Source organism: Cydia splendana, chromosome 22 (genome assembly GCF_910591565.1).
Source record: "Cydia splendana chromosome 22, ilCydSple1.2, whole genome shotgun sequence".
Taxonomy (NCBI): Eukaryota; Metazoa; Arthropoda; class Insecta; order Lepidoptera; family Tortricidae; genus Cydia; species Cydia splendana.
The window spans coordinates 12634457-12656293 of record NC_085981.1 but is presented as its reverse complement, the minus strand read 5'-3'; the positions used below and the strand labels follow the sequence as shown (position 1 = coordinate 12656293).

Below are 21837 nucleotides of genomic sequence, written 5' to 3'. Positions count from 1 at the left end.
TATGCTATATTTTTTTCTGCTGGCGATAGGTACTATAATATTTTTAATTAAGGGAAAACAAAATCACCACTTTGGGCAAGATTCGAACATGCGAACTTTCAGAAAACCGTTCCGATTGCTCTTAAGCAACTGAGCTATCGAAGCGTACCTGAAGCGTGCGAATCTCTCCATTCCTACCTTCTTGTTTAGGGAGGCGCTGGCACCGGAGACCCATTAACAATCTGCCAAAAGTCCCAAGTTGTTCGCCGTAATCGCGAAGCGTTTGATTGACGTAACTGGTAACCGAAGAGCTGGCGGCTTCCTCGCACAACGCATCAGCATTGCGATACAGCGAGGAAATGCCGCCAGCATCCTTGGTACAATGCCTCAAGGGCCTATTTTAGATTTAAGCTAGTTACGAGTATTAATTTCGTAACCAAGTACCACTGTATATGTTTATAATGTAAATAATGATTTTTAAATTAAAAAAAATTCCGTTAACATACTGTCTGCATATTTTAACCGCGGCAACAGTATCGCCTCGCCCAGTAATCTAGTTGGCAAACGACCGCAGTCACGCACGTATGACGTCTTTCACTCGGACTGCTGAATATCGTAACGTTACACTATAGGGGACTGTTTGACTTTTACATTAGGAGAAAGGGTAGGGCGTAGCGAAGTCAATTTATTTTGCTTTTTCGCTTGGAGCAATATAAAAGCACAGCTAAACTGTGGATTGAACTGCCTGCGGTATTTTCGGACCGATGCCTTCAAACCTTCAAGAAAAAAGCTTATACCCATTTTATGGCTCCTCTACATGATGGACCAGCGCTGGACCAGCTAGATGGCCAAGCGATGGTTGAGAGCACGCACTATGGAATGGGCCACGTGTAGATGCCCACGCGTCATCGCTGGCCCACTACCTTTGATGTGCGAACGAAAAACCTACCCCGCAGCCATTCCATCGCCATCCCGCCGCGCCATAAGCCATCCGACACCACTACCCTCTATAAACGCTGGCCCAGCTTAGTGGGCCAATGTGATGGCCCACAGTTTAACCCCTCTGGTGTTAGGTGTCCATGAGCGACGATAATCGCTTACCATCAGGCAATTCATCTGCTCGTTTGCCTCCTATATCATAAAAACCGGACAAGTGCGAGTCGGACTCGCACACCGATGGTTCCGTACAAATACATCATCAGTGAAAATTTCAACTGTCTTGCTATACAGACAGACAGACGGACAGACGGACAGTGGAGTCTTAGTAATAGTGTCCCGTTTTTAGGGTTCCGTACCCATGCGTAAAAACAGGACCCTATTACTAAGACTCCGCTGTCCGTCTGTCCGTCCGTATGTCTGTCACCAGGCTGTATCTCATGAACCGTGATAGCTAGGCAGTTGAAATTTTCACAGATGATGTATTTCTGTTGCCGCTATAACAGCAAATAGGTACCTACTAAAAACAGAATATAATAATAAATATTTAAGTGGGGCTCCAATACAACAAACGTGATTTTTTTGCCGTTTTTTGCGTAATGGTACGGAACCCTTCGTGCGCGAGTCCGACTCGCACTTGGCCGGTTTTAAACCCTTTGGGTACGGCACCCTAAAAACCAATGCCTATCAACTAGGCTTTACCTGAATCCTTAAAATCACAGACAAGAGTAACCCCTAAATGAATTCGGTGAACGTTATCTGTTATCAGAATCGCGAATGCTTAGGGCAAGAGACACGGCCCGTTGGTTTGATAAGGGGTGATAAGCTCATGCCAGGCATTTAGCACATAATGCAGTACAGTTTTATATACCGTAAAACCACCCAAAATAAGTCAAAAACTCCCCTAAAGATTGTTCATTTTATCAAAAAGATGATAGTATAGAGGTTAGGGTTATTGTCATAGTAAATTTTGTAGTAACAGTAAATTTACTGCCATCTATCGAAACTCGATTAAAAGTAAAAATGAAACTGTACAAAAATTTATATTATGTGGGGATAAACGATTTTTTTTCTAGAACGCCATATGACTTTGACCCATGTTCTTTCACTGATATGAGTAAGTGTCAAAACAGTAGACTTGTTGTTCCCCGCCAATGCTTGGTGGGCAACCCGACTAAATTACGTAGGTTGCTTTTGGTATGTTGTCTGCAATGTTCAAATGTGTTTTTAATTTCGTCGCATTGCGTATGTTCTGTCCCAAACGGGTGCACCCCTGTGGCAACTCTATAGTATAGGTCCTTCCTTGCTTTTCACAGACAAGACATCCTGCAGACTGAGCATAGTAGCTCTACCCCCTCTGCCACAAATACGGTAGTTTTACTCCATTTTCGAGTCGAAAGTGTCTTTGTGTGACCTCCGTGTCTTTGAACGGACCAATTACGGCACGGGACCTCGCTCACCTCGTCCCCCGCACCCCCGTATTTTTGGCAGCATCGGTTTCACGAAATAATTGCTCTAAACTCCGTATAGAGGATTCCTAGTCTTATGTTGCTTTTAGGCCGCTAGGGTAGCGCCATTGCCATGCAAAGGGAATTATTCAAATGTGTATGAATAATATTAAACCCCTTATTCATGAAACTTAGCAACCTGTTATAAACCTCTGTTAAATTGGGTCTCTTTCTAACAAACAGAAATGTCAAAATGACGGTTAGGGACACACGATTATCAACGGTTTGTTAGATTTTACTAACGTTTATGAATAACGTCATATAATATACTAGCGCCCCGCCCCGGCTTCGCACGGGTTAACAAATACACCTAAACCTTTCTCAAGAATCACTCTATTGATAGGTGAAAACTGCATGAAAATCCGTTCAGTAGTTTTTGAGTTTATCGCGAACAAACATAACACACAGACAGACGCGGCGGGGCACTTTGTTTTTTAAGGAGCAGTGATCTCTACATCTTTGTATCTCTACATCGACAAACGCAAGTTTAAAACAATTCGTCTATACCGTAAATTGTTAATTGTACAAACAAATGAATTCCTAATTTGATTGTCTTATTTAACGGCTGGTAAGGCTGTGACCTGGCACGAGCGTAGCGTGCCAGAATAAATACCATAAAATTAACAAAATTATCCACATCCACACAGGCTTTATGACTTTATGACAAAGTTACTCGGTTCAATTTCGCCTGTTCTCTGATACAGAATAGATACAATTGAGTTAATAAGGGCACAAGGCTCCATTTCGTCTCGCTTGTTTTGTTTTATACCTATAACAGAATTTGTGTTAGTACCGTGAGTAGTCAGTTCGACACCGAATTAAAAGCGTCGTTTTACGATTTGAGTTTAAAGCATGCTTATTTAATTACACAAACGGGTCAACTGCGATATAATGTCATTGTTTCATTGTTGTAGACCCGTTTATGTAATTAAATATGTGTACAAAACGCAAGTGTTATAAAAGCATGCTTGATTTTATTTTATGAAACTCAGTAAGAAAATATTTTCAATTTCACTTAAGCGTATGAAGATCCATCTTAAGCTGTAGCCTTATTTGAAAGTTAAATGAGCGAGCGGAAACTTGGAGGATGCGGGCGGAACCATGGAGCTTTGCTTAATTAAAAATAAATAAAAACAATCTGCGAGATTCGATAAGACCATGACCTTATTAGATACCAGTAGTCTAGCCCTTGATAATCGTTGGTTCTTATCTGTCATTTGGACATTTGTGTTTGCTGGAAAGGGACAAAATATAACTAGGCTTTATGAATAGAGTCCGTTCCAAATTGCTAACTGTTTATTTTAGGTATAACTAATAAAAAAATTAAAAAACCCCCTACGCTAAATTTTATATTATTTAAGGATAAAAACATCATCATCGTTTTGTAAGCTGATACATATATATTCTTCAAACTGCAGCAGCACAAATAGCTAAGAAGCACCACAAGGAAACTCATTTAAAAAAAAAACCCGCATCGAAATTGGTCCATCCATTTGAGAGCTTCGATACCACAGACAGATCTGACATTGGCGACAAGCGTATATTAAACATCCCTCTTTTTGCGTCAACTACCCCGTGGTTTTAAAAACACGATAAGTCATTCTAAAATACAAACTTATTAGAATTTTCTCTAACGATGCGATATAATACAACATTACTACGCCTCAATCAAAGTAACGATCCAAGAATACATACGTCCTTATAAACCTACACAATAATCCTCACCTGGCCTACTTTCAACGTATCAAACTTTGATCAATACATTGCACCACTTCTAATGTTAAGGTCACACTATCGATTTTTCACTTGAAACTCATTAAAAAATAATAACCAATCTCACACCACAGCCTTAAACAGTTTTTAAAGTAATAAACGTCAACACTTCAACCGTTCTTTTGTTTTTGATTTTGAATTTTGAAATCGGAACGCGTGCTGTTCGATTCTGTGAGCTTTTTGGACTGAAAGTGATTTTCGAATGTGTAATAATCTGATCTTGTTATTTGGTTGCTAGGCAACGACATAACCTCTGTGACTTTGCGAATTTGTGTTAACTGTTGATTTTAGCGATAAAGTGGTGGAAGTGGGTATTTTATGGGGGAAGTTTTAGTAGATAACTTGATATAGATAGTAGGTAACTGTATCCAGTAGCTACATCTAGATATACCTAGGTATTATGATATCGCAACACCAGTGAATGTAAAAAGGAAGCACTTTTATTAATGTATGTTTACTAATGTATCTACATATACTTACGTCATTTAATAGTTAAAATTAAAATATATATATGCTGGCCTTAAGACCCAGACACTCTCTACCAGTTAACTATTAATAATATGTCATTATTGCAGAAACGTTACTCATACTCATACTCATTTATTTATAATATAATCACATATTACATGTCAAAATTGAAATTAAATTAGATAAATTAAGTTACAATTATTTGTATCTCCGTTTTAAAACTCTCGGGTCTTTCGAGCCCGGTCATTTATAAGGCGTGCGTGGGGATATGGATCCAACACGTAGAGGCCGTTTGGAGAGATTTGATGTCATGTAGAGCGCCTGCTGGAACCCATTCACGGGTACATCAATAGATACCCGTGAACCGGTTTCAGCAGGCATTGGAAGCTATTGTAAAGAATATGGACAGAGTACTGGTCTATGGTTTAAGTTTGGGTGGAAAAAAGGCTGGGCTATTGCAAAGAAGTCCGGACACCTGCCATAACACTGCTTACACAAGTTATCGAGGCAGGCGATGACTCGCCACTCGTTAGATGGGCACCTGATGCGCCATCGTAAAGACGGCCAGGCGCAACACCGGCGTGAGCGGCTCAGGGGTGTCGAGAGGTGGTGCTGCGCTTTCTCCGAAGTTACTCGCGGCGTTATGCCCTTTAACACTTCCACCCCTGGAGCATATAACTCTAGCGACTCCTCTCTGGACGGCCAATGAAGGCAAGCCAGAGCTGAGAGTCCTGCGGGTCCCCTTGGGGTCCACTCCGACCGACGAAGACACGCCGGAGACGGAGACCCTGACCGACGCTCGGGAGCACTCGGGTCCGTGGGGTCGTTACTCCCCAACAGCTCGCCACAAGCTGCCCTGCCCCAATTACATTATTATTACAGTTTTGGTTGGTATACCTAAATAAGCTAGCTTACCCTCTGTAATAACTAGGTACTACCAAAGACATATGTAACTTCGTATAAGACGAATAAAGTCTAAGGAAATAACGTGCCTCGGAATTCAAGTAATAGTCATTCTCGAATAGATGCCACACACACCTTTCGCCTATCCTCGGCTAGATGGCGTGACGACACCGTTTCATATTTAACAATTTTAACACATAGATATCAGTGAATGAACATCGATCAAAATGATATAAAAATAATAAAATCATTTATCCATATATATACATTTTTTTATAACTTTATACGTTTTCATTTTGAGTTTTAGTCGTGTGTCGATAGATCGCAGTAAATTTACAGTGACTACAAAATTTACAATGACAGGACCCCTCTATACTATCTATTCTTTTTGGTACTACTAAGGTACGGCCTCCGTAGCCTAATCGCTAGTGACCTTGCCTAAGCTATGCAGCAGGAGGTCCCTGGAACGAGTCCCGGTAAGAATATTTATTTGTGACTTGTGTGTTTATCGCAAATATTTAAGTATTTATATTAGACTAGCTTTTGCCCGCGGCTTCGCACGCGCAGGAGAGTTTTTTAATTTTGTTTTTTTTTTTACGGACTGAACAGTGACTCACCGTAGTCTCACCTGCTGGAAAGTGATGACAAGGCCGAAGGTGTAGGGTTGTAAAAAAAACGGTTTTTTTCTGACTTGAGAAAAAACATGAAAAAAAACCGTGAAAAAAAAACGGTTTTTTTCTGGAGTACGTTTTTTTTCAAAAGTATGAAAACTCAAAATTTGCAAGGCAGTTAATACTTTTATACGGTTGTTTTACTTGTTTTAGACTTTATGTCAGTTTATGTTAACCATTAAACCAATTTAATTTAACAACTTTGATTAATAACAACATAAATGAAATCTGTAGTGGTAGTTATCGCAATTTACTGTTGGCAACACCAACGCCTCTCGTCGCCGCATCGGGGAATTCAGGGATTCCCCAAAAATTACTTAGTTTTAAGTTACATATACAAATAAATCACGAAAAACCGTTATTGTGGCATATTTTTGTTCATCTGAAAAAAAACCTAATTTAGAAAAAAAAACCATGGTGCCAGGTTTTTTTTCATAAATTTGAAAAAAAACATTTGTTTTTTTTTCTATTTGCAACCCTACGAAGGTGTAGCTCACTATTTCAGTAAAAGCTTATTCACAGTATTCACTCTTGACTTGAAGACACCAATTGTAATTATATCGATTAATCGAGCTCGACTTATTTAATATAATCTAATGTACGTTTTGTACCTAACACCTTTTAATTTATATTTTTTATTTATGTAGTTGTAGCCTTTTGTACCTATAGCACCTCCTTATACACTACATTAGTGGTTCTCCCTTGGATTGCTAGAGAACGATAAACATTGGGACTCAACTTTAGAGGAAGCTGCGTTGTGCGATTCTCCCTTCAAGCTGCGTGAACTTTTTTGTCAACTTACAGACCCGTTAAGTCTCTGGGAAAAATATAAGGACAGTTTTTCGGACGACATTAAACGGCAACTTGAGAGAGAATTGCAAAATGGTGCGGAGTTTTACATGGATGAAGTGTATCAGTGTGTGTGATTTGCTGATACCTAGCGGAGGTGTCACGGTTTACCTCGGGGTGGGTTTGCTGATACCTAGCGGAGGTGTCACGGTTTACCTCGGGGTGGGCTTGCTGATGCTGATACCTAGCTACTGCTTCTCTGTGTAGGTTAGGTTAGGGTTCATTTTTTGGTAATTGCTTACGGCAGCTTGGTGATCTGATGATTTGTTTTGCATAAGTATATTTATTTGCGGCAGCTTTTAGTTGTTTGTTCCGTGTAGTATTCGTGAACCTGGCACGGCGTTTTTTAGTAACTGTTTTGGTAGCGGTAAGAGATAATGATGAGTCTGATTCTAAATGGGGTGGTAATCTCCTCGTTCCTTCTCGTGGTAATCTTCTTGGCAACCACAGAGAGGAGTGAAGAAGGGGGCTCTGATATTGTGGGTCTTACGAGTAATTCACTGCGAATATATACGTCAAAATGACCGCTAGACAAATCACTTGAAAATCTTAGTCGGCCCACCGGATTACCCACAGTACCAACTCTCATATATAGCTCATTGTTGCGGTAAACTTCGAAAACCCACGGAAACAGTTGTCCTGCCGCTACCAACTCGCAGAGACTACCGTAAGTAAACGGGCGCGATATTTCAAGGCAGTATTCAACGGAGCTGGAGTAATTATCACCGTTACTGTTAATGAGACATAATAACAAACTCCTCCCAGTTGGCCACCACGTGACTAACGATTTGCTCACGCACCTCCCTGGCCATCACCTGCGTATCATACAGAAGATAGGAGATGGCGCGAAACAGCCGGCCTAGCCAAGGTTACAATCGCTATCGCTTCGACAACGAAAAGCATTATGTCTCTCTATCACTCTTCCATATTAGCGCGACAGTGACAGTTGCGTTTCGATCGCTACGGAGAGTATGCGATTGGCATCTTGGCTACGGGGCCTGACAGGCTCCATCTCCAATTATAGGTACTACGGTGTGAGCCAACATGGTCCCATCAATATCCAACAATTCAACAGCCATTGTAGGTATTAGTGAAATTTTCCCTGAGCTAATAGCTAAAAAAATTTACTTTAAGGCATTGCAAACTCAAAAGTCTGGATCACGTGTGGCTGTAAATCAGCGTGTATGTTACAACCGTCTATGCTATCTTCGTAATTAGCATTCCCCAACAGGGGCCATAGTTCACGTCGGCTACGTTATATTTTAATTTTGAACCCATTTTTGTAATTAGCGTCCCACAAAACCATGGAAATGATACCCATATTGATATTTTGAAATTTCAACCCCATTTCACCCCCACCAGGGGGATGATTGTTCACTTCGGCTACGTTAATTTTAATTTTGATGCCATTTTTGTTATTAGCGTCTCAAAATACTATGAAAACGATACCCATATTGATATTTTGAGATATCAACCCTATTGGGGACTTTTCCCCCTCTTAGGGGTTCAATTTTCAAAAAACCTGAAACACGTGTTTACTCATTTATCTTTAGGAATACTCCTGTGAAATTTGGAATAAAATAGTCTAACTAATCTTGTTTCCCCATACAAACTTTGGACCCCCATTTCACTCCTTTAGGGGATGAATTTTGAAAAATCCTTTCTTAGTGGACCCCTAGACCTTATAAGAAATCTAGTTGAAAAATTTGGACTTTCTAGTCCCAGCGGTTTGGGCTGTGCGTTGATTTAAGTCAGTCAGTCAGTCAGTCAGTCAGGTCTTTCACGTTTATATATTTAGATTTTTTTTAGTTGTTTTTCTCAGAACAGAAATAATGCTTATCATTGGTTTATAAATATGTATGTAGTGCCAATTCAGTGACCCTGTATTCGTCTTACAGGAGTGCTGTTTTTTTTAGAGTGTACCTACATATTTTATTTTCGCAGCCCTTTCACTCGCTTTACGCGGCTAAAGTTTACACACAACCTTAATACCGTCGTCAGTAAGTTTCTCAGTACCTACCATAAACTGCAAGCGTTAAGGTTACATCCAGGTTGTGAGAGCATTACTGTGCAGCAGGGATCTTAAAAAAACTTTATTAAGTATTCGACGGCCACGGATTTGCCTTCTGTACGGTTACCATCAGTTTGTCACTGACATAAACGCCGTCGAGAACGTAATTTACTTTCTATAGATCCCGTTTGCACTAATATGCGAGTGCGAGCGAGATGTATAGAAAGTAAATTACGTTCTCGACGGCGTTTATGTCAGTGACAAACTGATGGTAACCGTACTGCTCTTTTTAACGCACGAAGCAAAAAGAGGGGTGTATTGTAGATATCTGTTTGACGCCAATGTCTGTCTGTCAGGTCTGTGGCATCGTAGCTCTCTAACGCATGGATTGATTTCGATGCGTTTTTTTACGTGAAACCGAGCTTCCTTGCTGTGTTTTTAGCTATTATTGATAAAAATCGAATCGATTAAAAAGCGCCGGTGGCCTAGCGGTAAGAGCGTGTGACTTGTAATCTGGAGGTCGCGGGTTCAAACCCCGGCTCGTATCAATGAGTTTTTCGGAACTTATGTACGAAATATCATTTGATCGCTCGCTTTTCGGGGAAGGAAAACATCGTGAGGAAGCCGGACTACTCCCAATAAAGCCTAGTTTACCCTCTGGGTTGGAAGGTCAGATGGCAGTCGCTTTCGTAAAAATTAGTGCCTATTACAATTCTTGGGATTAGTTGTCAAGCGGACCCCAGGCTCCCATGAGCTGTGGCAAAATGACGGGACAACGCGAGGAAGAAGAATTGATAAAAATAGATTTAGCAGTTTTAAGAGTATCAGCTCTTTTTCAAAATGATGTAAGGCATTCTTTTGCGTAATTGCGTAGGCGGTTTTTTTTAAAATGTAATAGTTATTTGGGCCTTTGGCTTTTCCACTTCTATTCCGTGGCTCGTGGGCCGTAGTTTGGAGACCCAGCATTAAAACATCCGAAAATAGGCAATGTCACTGTCACGGCTCGATTCGGGAAATTAATTAGAGATTAACTAGATACGATATAGTAAAGATATGTGACGTTCCACGGCAAAAGGTACCTTATGGCGGCTGGCGCCGCGATTCGGGAAATGAATCAGAGACTCACTTGATATGAAATAGTAAAAATATTGTGACGTCCCACAGGTAAAGGTACCTTATGGCGGTTGGCGCTTACGCTATTATTGACGCCGCTCCAATATTATTGCGGCGCTATGCGACGTAAGCGCCAGCCGCCATAAGGTACCTTTTGCCGTGGAACGTCACATATCTTTACTATATCCGCTATATCGTATCTAGTTAATCTCTAATTCATTTCCCGAATCGCGCCGGCAATACCTGCATCGTGGCTATTTATAAACTATAGCTATCACCTTACATTGAGCACACTTGACATTGGCAAAATCATCATAAATTTGATAGAAGCTATATTTTATAAGAAGAAGAACACAGTCGCAATCGGAACATAACCTTTACCCACCACATGCCGTTAACTGCTAAGCGTAAACCGTACCGAAATAAATTTACCGGTAACCGGTAACCATCGGAAGTGAGTTTATGTTCAGTCTAATAGTGGAAAACGGGCAGGTACGAATCGCCCGCGTCACGAAAATAGACGGGTTTCCGTTCCATGGGTCATGGCATAAGCGGTGAGCGATTTGACGGTTACCTACTCTGATGGGTAGTACCAGTTTATGTTCAGTCTAATAGTGGAAAACGGGCAGGTACGAATCGCCCTCGTTAGGAAAATAGACGGGTTTCCTTTGCATGGGACGGGGCATAAGCGGTGAGCGATTATAAAGTATCTACACGTCGAATTACACGAAAAAGAACATTAATTTAAAAAATAATAGTTCAAAAGTTCCTTTCTCATAGTATTTTTCTTAATAGCTAGGGTGCGGTGACAGAATAGATATCATCTGAATAAAATGTTGCGTTAAGGTAATTGTATGGAGTAGACAGTTGTCACCGTACTCAACCTATTTAAAAAAAAAATATGCCGCTACCGCTGCTACTTTTAATTTGTACCACAAGAAGCTGCAAAAGACGTAAAGTTTGAAAGCTAGGTATTTAAGACGTCAGTAATAGTTTAGTCACTCTTATATTATGTTTCTAGAACTAAACAATCAGAAGAATCAGTTTCTCTCAATGAATCGTAGTTTCACTATAATATTTGCTGAAGCAAGTACCATTAAGTTTAAAAATATACCCGAATTCATTTAGGCATATCTTTCTAGTTTTACGTCTTTTAATTAATCCTAATCAAGCCGATGCCATTTTCAATGCGTTACATTTTTGTATTTTATTTCATAAACGGATTTATTTCAACAATAGCAACCCCGTGCATTTTTTTAAACCATTGCATAATATATCTACCTCCGTAACGTATTCATAAAACCGTAAAACGTAGCAGCTTTTTACAAACCTCTGTTAAATTATCTCTCTTTCAAACAGAAATTCCTATCTAAATGACGGATACGGACAATCAATTATCAACGGTTCGTTATATTTGACAAACATTTATGAATATCGCCATTAGTCGTTACATTAATTTATCAAGCTATGGAAAACGCGTCCGCTGCCGCCCCCGCTTCTTCTCTTAACTAAGACCACAGACCAAAGACAACGCCCGTCGCAAGGTGCGGCTTGCATACGCTGTTACTAATGGATTGCTTTTTGTATTCTTTTATAGCTAACAGGGGTACCTTACTGCCCTATCGAGCATAACAGCCGTATGTCACATTGGAAAACACATTCAATTACAAACTTTATTGTCGAGCCATAAAGGACATGTTTAAACATGTTTCAAACGTCACATGCGTTTGTTATGCGTGTTCGGCAGTTAGTAATGGACAATAGATTTGTGTTTAAAGCCATTATATTAAGCTGTTCTATTTGACACGCACTAATGTTATATGGCGAGTTTTCTTTGCGTTCTCTAGCTTTTAAACTAGTACCTATTACAAAATGGGTGAGTTAAGGAAATTTTCCCTAGTTAAAACTAGTTTTACGTAACGCCTTAGTGAAAACGCGTTTTAAATAGTTTCCCGAAACGCTATGGTGAAAACTAGTTTTGACTAGGACTTTTCAATACCTCAAAATGCATCAGTGAAATCTAGTTTTCACTAATATTTCAAAATAAATTTCAGTAGGTATAAATTAATTTTGACTAAAAACACTAGGAAAACACTAGTTAAAACTTGTTTTCATGGTATTCTGCCAAAGGCAGTAAATAGGTGCGACGACGAGCGAAGAGAGGAGGAGTGTGTTAGGTTAACCATGACCAAACAGTTATGACGCAGACTGTACGTAGCAAAGAGTAAAATTTGCTGATCATAAGTCAAGTTAAGGACGTTCGTTAATGACGTAATCAGTTAATGCCTCGCGGAAGTACGGGCGTTAAAGTTAATGGGGGGCACGTGAGATTTTTGCCTCGTTAGGAAATTGTACTCGTAGCCAAATCTTCTGCCTACAATATCAACTCTGTATATCCTACACCTTATGAAACAGTCCCACGCGGTGTCCATTTGTTTGTGTGTATGTATGTTCGCAATAAACTCAAAAATTACTGTACGGATTTTCATGCGATTTTCACGAATCAATAGAGTGATTTTCGAGGAAGGTTTAGGTGTCTACTGGTGATAGGTGAAAACCGCATGAAAATCCGTTCAGTAGTTTTTGAGTTTATCGCGAACAAACATACAAACAGACATACGCGGCGGGGGACGTTGTTTTATAAGGTGTACTGGTATATTTATAACATTTATATAAGCTTAGAATAAATTTTAAAAGTGGAAAAATTACTGTCTTGGGTGAGATCCAGGGGTCGTGAGTTCAGGTCTCACCCAAGACAGTAATTTTTCCACTTTTAAAATTTATTCTAAGCTTAATAGCATCGTTCGCAGACGTTTCTGCTTGTTAAAAATTAAAAATTAAAACATTTATATAGGTAAGTACACAATATATTTGTGAAACAAAACCAGCGGGATTCTGAGATTTTAATGGAAATAATTTTACGCTACATTTACGTACAGTCACCTGCAATAATGTGTTACTCTTGGAAGGCCGTAAAAATATCTGACATGATCTTATTTGTAGAGCCATGTGTCACATACTTTTGCGGCCTTCGAAGAGTAACATGTTATGTATTGGAAACTCGAATAACCGGTTACGGTTACTTTTGGTTATTTATTTATGACTTAAATTGTATGTTTTTATCATCTAATGACTGCAAAATCCTACCTTTTTTGGCTGTGACGCCTGTGACTATATTTTTTGTCATCGTGGACTTTAATAACAAAAATATACCAAATTTACTTCCCTTATCTATCTATCTATACATATAATAAAGCTGAAGACGGTCGAAAGTCTGTACATGGAAGATATTTGAAAAAAAGTTGGCTGGGGATACTTAGAATTGATAACAGAACACGTTCCAACAGTTTTTAGAATTTTTGTCTGTTTGTCTGTTTATCTGTTTATCTGTTTGTCTGTTTATTTGAACGCGCATCACGTGAAAACGGCTGAACGGATTTTGATGAAAACTTTACTAATCTGTCGAGAAAATTCCCGGCCAGGTTATAGGCTATAAAAATTCAACCCCTAAAAGGGGGGGTAGCGACAACACTCGATTGACTTAAGTTTGCCCCTGAATCTTATGGCGCTACTTAGGAAGGAGGGGCAAACTTTTTTCAAATATGTGCTACCACTATTGAGTACCCTGGTAAACTAACAGATGGCGCTGAATTTAATACTTTGTGACATGAATAAGCCACCGAGGACAGATTTTGCCAAATTAACTCTAAGTTTCAGAGGGGGTACGGATATCAACAAAAATAATTGAATAATTATGTAGATTTAATAAACGAATAATACAACAAAATTAAACGACAGTAAATTAATTGCCCCTCATTGCACAGTGCCTTCTTTTGGGGAACTGAGTAAAAATGAAGTAATCAAGAATATTAAAAATGAGTTTACATAGTTACGTAGTGGTAAAATAAACACACATATCAACACGCGTATAATTGCATAATTATTTAAAATTATAAATTTTCTCTATTATGAATTATACCTAATCGTAATTATATCGCACCCATATCAAATCCATATTCATACGTAGGTATCGCCTCATTTAAGCACTTAATAATGGCCACGAAGGTGGGTACTTTGAGAAAAAAACATTGACCTCTTTCATTCGCAGTGCCGGATTAACCCTTTTAAGCAAAGTACCGGGGCACCAAAACCGTAGGCAAAAAAAAAACGCGCAGGCTGCATCAGCATTGCAGTCGTCGTGGAGTAGGTACAGTCAACGGTAAAAATAAGGGTGTACAAATCATCTCAAAAATATGTCCCATAACTCTTATGTCAGTGAATTAAGAACTATGGGACATATTTTTGAGTAAGTTGTCTACACCCATATTTTTACCGTTGACTGTACCTACATGAAACTTTTATACGTGTACATGTACCCATCTAATAACGAAGGGTCGTAGGGATCAAGTAAGAGAGTGAGGGTACGTAAAAACATCTCCAACGTAGGCTTTCGATTTGACCTTACGCGGAGGCCCTTAAAGTCATGGAAAAAAATCTTGCTTTCGGGCTTGCGGCCAGCCGATTTTTTCGACATAGGTTACTGATTTTATAGCGAATTTTGCTCTCTTGCACGCCAGATTTGTCGGCCAAGCCGAGTTGCTCCTTAGCCGCGATCCTGAGACCTAACTGTCAAGGTGTTATAAGGGGCCCCGTGAAAGCCGAAAACTAAAAGCATCCTATCAAGTAGCGCTTTCGAGTGAAGCCAAAGAGCGAGCAGTAGAAGAATCGTGATTACATGCATAGATTCTATTTCAAACCACTCTTTTGCAGTTCGGCGTAAGGTCTTATGCGAGGTCTTCTGCCTTATGGAAAAGTTGATCTTCTGCCTTAATTACACTTGGGCGTGGATCCAAATCCAAGCTTTCCTCTTTCGCAGCTGGGCGTTCTGCCTTGCTCACACTTCATATTCACTTGATCAATTCTAAGCTCTGCTTTCTTGCATCTTTTCTGTATGAATTCAACCTCGCTGAGACCCTTAAATATCGAGCCCTATGCGAAGCTAGGCTGATAGAAAACTGTCCCATCCCTTCTCTGTATGAAATCCTGGATTCGCACCTGGTTGGGACTAAAAGCAAAATGTACAACTGTCTATCAAATTGCGTTTTATATATCGAAAAATTTTCGCGCTCGCTTCGCTCGCGTTTTCAATAACTTTCTAAGATATGGCGACTGCAGCAGCATTACTCTGTTGCAACATTACTGCTGCAGCACTGCCAATTTTCGTAATAAAATGATGTGACTGATTTCCATACTAAAAGTAGAAATGTACAACTGTCTATCAAATTGCGTTTTTATATCGAAATATTTTCGCGTTTGCTTCGCTCGCGTTTTCAATAACTTTCTAAGATATGGCGACTGCAGCAGCATTACTCTGTTGCAACGTTACTGCTGCAGCGCTCTCAATTTTCGTGATAAAATTATGTGATTGATTTCCATACTAAAAGAAAAAATGTACAACTGTCTATCAAATTGCGTTTTTATATCGAAAAAGTTTCGCGCTCGCTTCGCTCGCGTTTTTTAATTACTTTCTAAGATATGGCGACTGCAGCAGCATTACTCTGTTGCAACATTACTACTGCAGCACTGTCAATTTTCGTGATAAAATTCTTCTTCTTCCTCGCGTTATCCCGGCATTTTGCCACGGCTCATGGGAGCCTGGGGTCCGCTTGACGACTAATCCCATGATTTGACATAGGCACAAGTTTTTACGAAAGCGACTGCCATCTGACCTTCCAACCCAGAGGGGAAACTAGGCCTTATTGGGATTAGTCCGGTTTCCTCACGATGTTTTCCTTCACCGAAAAGCAACTGGTAAATATCAAATGATAATTCGTACATAAATTCCGAAAAACTCATTGGTGCGAGCCGGGGTTTGAACCCGCGACCTCCAGATTGAAAGTCGCACGCTCTTACCGCTAGGCCATCAGTGCAGTGCAGTCTCTGATGGGCTCGGTACACGTACCGAGTAGAGTGGCGAGACAGTAAAACGAAGTATGGAATTTGTACTCGGCCGAGTAACAATTTCATACTTCGTTTTACTGTCTCGCCACTCAACTCGGTACGTGCGATCCTGGCAATAATTTTCGTGATAAAATTATGAGACTGATTTCCATAATAAACGTAAAAATGTACAACTGTCTATCAAATTGCGTTTTTATATTGAAAAATTTTCGCGCTCGCTTCGCTCGCGTTTTCAAAAACTTTCTAGGATATGGCGACTACAGCAGCATTACTCTGTTGCAACATTACTGCTGCAGCACTGTAAAATTTCGTGATAAAATTATGAGACTGATTTCCATACTAAACGTAAAAATGTACAACTGTCTATCAAATTGCGTTTTTATATCGAAAAATTTTCGCTTCGCTCGCTTCGCTCGCATTTTCAAAAACTTTCTAAGATATGGCGACTACAGCAGCATTACTCTGTTGCAACATTACTGCTGCAGCACTGTAAATTTTCGTGATAAAATTATGAGACTGATTTCCATACTAAACGTAAAAATGTACAACTGTCTATCAAATTGCGTTTTTATATCGAAAAATTTTCGCGCTCGCTTCGCTCGCGTTTTCAAAAACTTTCTAAGATATGGCGACTGCAGCAGCATTACTCTGTTGCAATGTTACTGCTGCAGCACTGTCAATTTTCGTGATAAAATTATGTGACTGATTTCCATACTAAAAGACAAAATTTACAACTGTCTATCAAATTGCGTTTTTATATTGAAAAATTTTCGCGCTCGCTTCGCTCGCGTTTTCAATTACTTTCTAAGATATGGCAACTGCAGCAGCATTACTCTGTTGCAACATTACTGCTGCAGCACTGCCAATCTTCGTGATAAAATTATGTGACTGATTTATATACTAAAAGTAAAAATGTACAACTGTCTATCAAATTGCGTTTTTATATCGAAAAATTTTCGCGCTCACTTCGCTCGCGTTTTCATTCACTTTCTAAGATATGGCGACTACAGCAGCATTACTCTGTTGCAATGGTACTGCTGCAGCACTGTCAATTTTCGTGATAAAATGATGTGACTGATTTCCATTCTCAGCTGTAATGCGGCAATGAACGTCGCTCAACTTACCAAAAAAAATCAATGTAATCTCGATGACCCTAGGGAGAGGGGGCACCATGGTCTAGAAATGCTTAGGGCATCAAAATATCTTAATCCGGCACTGGTCGTTTGCGGAGTCAAACGATTTGGGACTCGCATTTTATACGCGTTACCATGCCTTCCCGAAAAAAATCGAATCATTCGCGAAAGTCTCGCAACGCATTGGCTTACAAGGGGCACGTGGTCTTCCTCAGGAGTCTGAAGAAGACCACGGTGAGTGGGTGGCGCTCTAGCCAGGCAGGCCGCTTCGCTTTCGCTCGCGCGCGTATACCTTACTGTATCGTCCGATATACAACTACTTACTACTCTGTCGTTTAAATCACGTGTAAAATTTGAATAAGGGCGAAAAAACATATAGATTTTGGAGTGTAGTTTTATTTAGTGGTACCTAATTGTAAAATATTTTATCTGGACTACAGTCCTCTAGCATATCCATCTGTCAACTTTACTTCAAGTTCCGCCTCCAGGGGAGAGGGAGAGAAATTAGGATTAGAAATTAGCCGCTTACTGACACAGACCGAATTCCACGCGGGCGGAGCCGCGGGCACAGCTAGTTTATGAAATATTTTTATTTAATATTGGATCACGTCCAAGGTCATATTTTACTTTTACTGTATTTGGTGGGTTTTATTAAAAAACGAAAACTTTTACTCACATTCCCTAATACTGTAGGTACTAAAATAAAGATTTTTCTATTTTTAGGGTTCCGTACCTCAAAAGGAAAAAACGGAACCCTTATAGGATCACTCGTGCGTCTGTCTGTCTGTCTGTCTGTCTGTCTGTCTGTCTGTCTGTCTGTCCGTCTGTCACAGCCGATTTTCTCCGGAACTACTGGACCAATCAAGTTGAAATTTGGTACACATATGTAAGTTTGTGACCCGAATACGGACATGTAACGTAAACAAATGAATTTTAAACATGGGGGCCACTTTTGGGGGGGTAAATGAAAAAATGAAAAAAAAAAATTTTCAAACTATATCATATTACATATCAAATGAAAGAGCTTATTGTAAGGATTTCAAATATTTTTTTTTTATAATTTTCGAATCAACAGTTTAGAAGTTATTCAAGAAAATAGGCAAAAAATGACCATTCCCCCCCCCTTATCTCCGAAACTACTAGGTCTAAAATTTTGAAAAAAATACATAAATTAGGTCTATACCTATAGATGACAGGAAAACCTATTAGAAATGTACAGTCAAGCGTGAGTCGGACTTAATTACAGTTTTTAATCCGACCCCTACGGATTTTTTAAAGAGATTTCACTCACGGTACACATAAAAAATACATTGTTAACAGTGCCGGATTACTTAGAGTAGTAGTTTTCTTAGAGTAATTGGTGATAATTTTCTGATAAGATAATCATTTTAATTATTTAACGGTCTTACCTACTTACGAGTAATTGTAAGGTCAAATTAAAAATAATGTTTAAAAAAAAAGTTAAATTGAGAGCTAGCTTAAAGTTTTTTGTACTCGTCGACTTACGGTCGGTCGGTCGGTTTGACGACCGGTCTGGTCTAGTGGATAGTGACCCTGTCTGCTAAACCGATGGTCCTGGGTTCGAATCCCAGTAAGGGCATTTATTTGTGTGATGAACACTAATATTTGTTCCTGAGTCATGGTTGTTTTCTATGTATATAAGTATGTATTTATCTATACAAGTATGTATATCGTCGCCTAGTACCCATAGTACAAGCTTTGCTTAGTTTGGGGCTAGGTTTGATCTGTGTAAGATGTCCCCTTATATAAAAAAAAAAAAAAAAAAAAAAATGTTTGAATTAATAAAGACTTTGTAACCAATAAGCAAAACAAGCACGTGCTTAGGGCACCACGTTCAGGAGGGGCACCAAAATGCCAGGTTGAAAAAGGTGAACAAATTTTAAAATTAGGGACAGACACATCGTTTTTACCACACGATTTTTTTTAGCTGTCCAAAAGCTAATTTGCAAAAATAATGGCGCGTAATTCTTTGGGAAACAATCGGTAGCAGTAGAAGAGTCGTGATTACATGCATAGATTCGATTTCAACCCACTCTTTTGCGGTTCGGCGTTAGGTCTTATGCGAGGCCTTCTGCCTTAATTACACTTGGGCGTGGATCCAAATCCAAGCTTTCCTCTTTCGCAGCTAGGCCTACTGCCTTTCTCACACTTCGCCAATTCAATTCCAAGCTCTGCTTTCTTGCATATTTTATGCATGAAAACAACCTCGAATATCGAAGCCTATTAAGAAATATCGAGCCCTATGCGAAGCTAGGCTGATAGAAAACTGTCCCATCCCTTCTCTGTATGAAATCCTGGATTCGCGCCTGGTTGGGACTAAAAGTAAAATTGCGTTTGTATATCGAAAAATTTTCGCGCTCGCTTCGCTCGCGTTTTCAATAACTTTATAAGGTATGATAAAGGTGACATTCGGGTGGCGACTGCAGCAACATTACTGCTGCAGTACTGTCAACTTCCGTGATAAAATGATGTGACTGATTTCCATACTAAAAGTAAAAATTTACAACTGTCTATCATATTGCGTTTTTATATCGAAAAATTTCCGCGCTCGCTTCGCTCGCGTTTCTATTACTTTCTAAGCTATGATAAAGGTGACATTCGGGTGGCGACTGCAACAGCATTAGGTACTCTGTTGCAACATTACTGCTGCGGCACTGTCAATTTTCGTGATAAAATGATGTGACTGATTTCCATTCTCAGCTGTAACGCGGCAATGAACTTCTCTCAATTTACCAAAAAATCAATGTAATCTTGATGACCCGAGGGAGAGGGGGCACCTAGAAATCCTTAGGGCATCAACATATCTTAATCCGGCACTGATTGTTAAAAATTGTGTAATATACGGAACCCTTGGAACGCGAGTCCGACTCGCACTTGGCCGGTTTTTTTAAGTCTCATCGTTGTGAATGATAATGAATAATTACATGAACATTAAAGACGTTAAAATACAATGGATAATTAACGGATCAATGGCTTGTTTTATAAACACACGGTTAACATTAGAAAATGTTACGTTAGCATTGACCTACTTAGTATTTATAACCAATTTTATACAACTTCTCATATTTCCGTGTACAGTCGCCATCAGATATATCGGAGCGGCCAAGGTGTTCACAATATCTGAACACGCGCTCTAACGCCCTGACAATAGAGGCGTGTTCCGATATTTGTGAGCACCTTGGCCGCTCCGATATATCTGATGGCGACTGTACTGTCAAAGAATTTAATTTTAGCACAAAATAAGTAATAGTACTACCGTACAGAAAGGACACTTCCTACAAAACCGAAGTTTGACAGCGATTCAGGGTCGAATCATGATATCCCTTTCTAACTATGACACTATCCCTTTCGGCTATTTAGGGTTGTCAAAATTCTAGTAATTATCTTATCTGTGGTTGTGCACGCAAAGGGATGTCAAGTTGTGTCAACCCTAATAATTGTCCGGGCAAGGCTCAGCCGAACGGAGCCGAGTTTGCCCGAAGTCAGGAGTGTCTCCCCACTGATTTTACTACCATTTCGTACTACGAAGGGTTGTTCTCCCATAGAAAGTTTTAATTTCGCGCCTTTTTCTACTTGACAAAGTTGGTTTGCCAGAGTATAGTAGCAATCATTAAACTTAACTAAAGCTACCATTAGATTAAGTCTCGATGAGTATTAGTTGCGTGTGGAAGGAAAAGTACAGTCAGCGATAAAAGCTTGTACAGTCACCTGCAATAATATGTTACTCTTCAAAGGCCGTATAAATATGTGACACACTCTTACGGCTCTACAAATAAGAGCGTGTCAGATATTTTTGCGGCCTACGTTGTGTAGCATATTATTGCAGGTGACTGTACCAACAATTATTTTTTACCAATAACTTATTTATAACCAACATTTTACAGATGATAATCTGGAAACCTTTGCAACCTGTCACAAGGGTTCCGTACCCAAAGGGTAATTAGGGTTCCGTACCCAAAGGGTAAAACCCTATTACTAAAGACTTCGCTGTCCGTCCGTCCGTCTGTCACCAGGCTGTATCTCACGAACCGTGATAGCTAGACAGTTGAAATTTTCACAGATGATGTATTTCTGTTGCCGCTATAACAACAAATACTAAAAACAGAATAAAATAAAGATTTAAATGGGGCTCCCATACAACAAACGTGTTTTTTGACCAAAGTTAAGCAACGTCGGGAGTGGTCAGTACTTGGATGGGTGACCGTTTTTTTTTTGCTTTTTTTTTTCGTTTTTTTTTGCATAATGGTACGGAACCCTTCGTGCGCGAGTCCGACTCGCACTTGCCCGGTTTTTTTAATTATGTACTTCATTGTAAATTTATAATTTTTCGTCGAAAGTAACCGTAACCGATATTCGGTTATTTTTCGGGCATAACTTTAACCGAAACCGGTTATGAACTTTCGTCGGTTATTACATTCCCTAATGTGATGGCAGGTGACTGTACGCGTAGGTATTTATTTACTTAGTTATATTTTTTGACCTTACCAAACTTATCTGTATGGAAATAAATT

The 21837-nt window shown here is 39.6% G+C and overlaps 1 protein-coding gene and 1 long non-coding RNA gene across 2 annotated transcripts in view; one reads left to right on the top strand and one right to left on the bottom strand.

The window, feature by feature from the left end:
• The window catches only part of LOC134801430 (NACHT and WD repeat domain-containing protein 2), a 91123-nt gene extending 86616 nt beyond the window's left edge, over window positions 1–4507 (bottom strand). The window contains exon 1 of the mRNA XM_063773985.1: window positions 4149–4507. The gene's annotated coding sequence lies outside the window, so the exon portion shown is untranslated. The remainder of the gene's footprint in view (window positions 1–4148) is intronic.
• Window positions 1–21837, top strand: part of LOC134801435 (uncharacterized) — a 297157-nt gene that overhangs the window by 77442 nt on the left and 197878 nt on the right. The window lies entirely within an intron of this gene.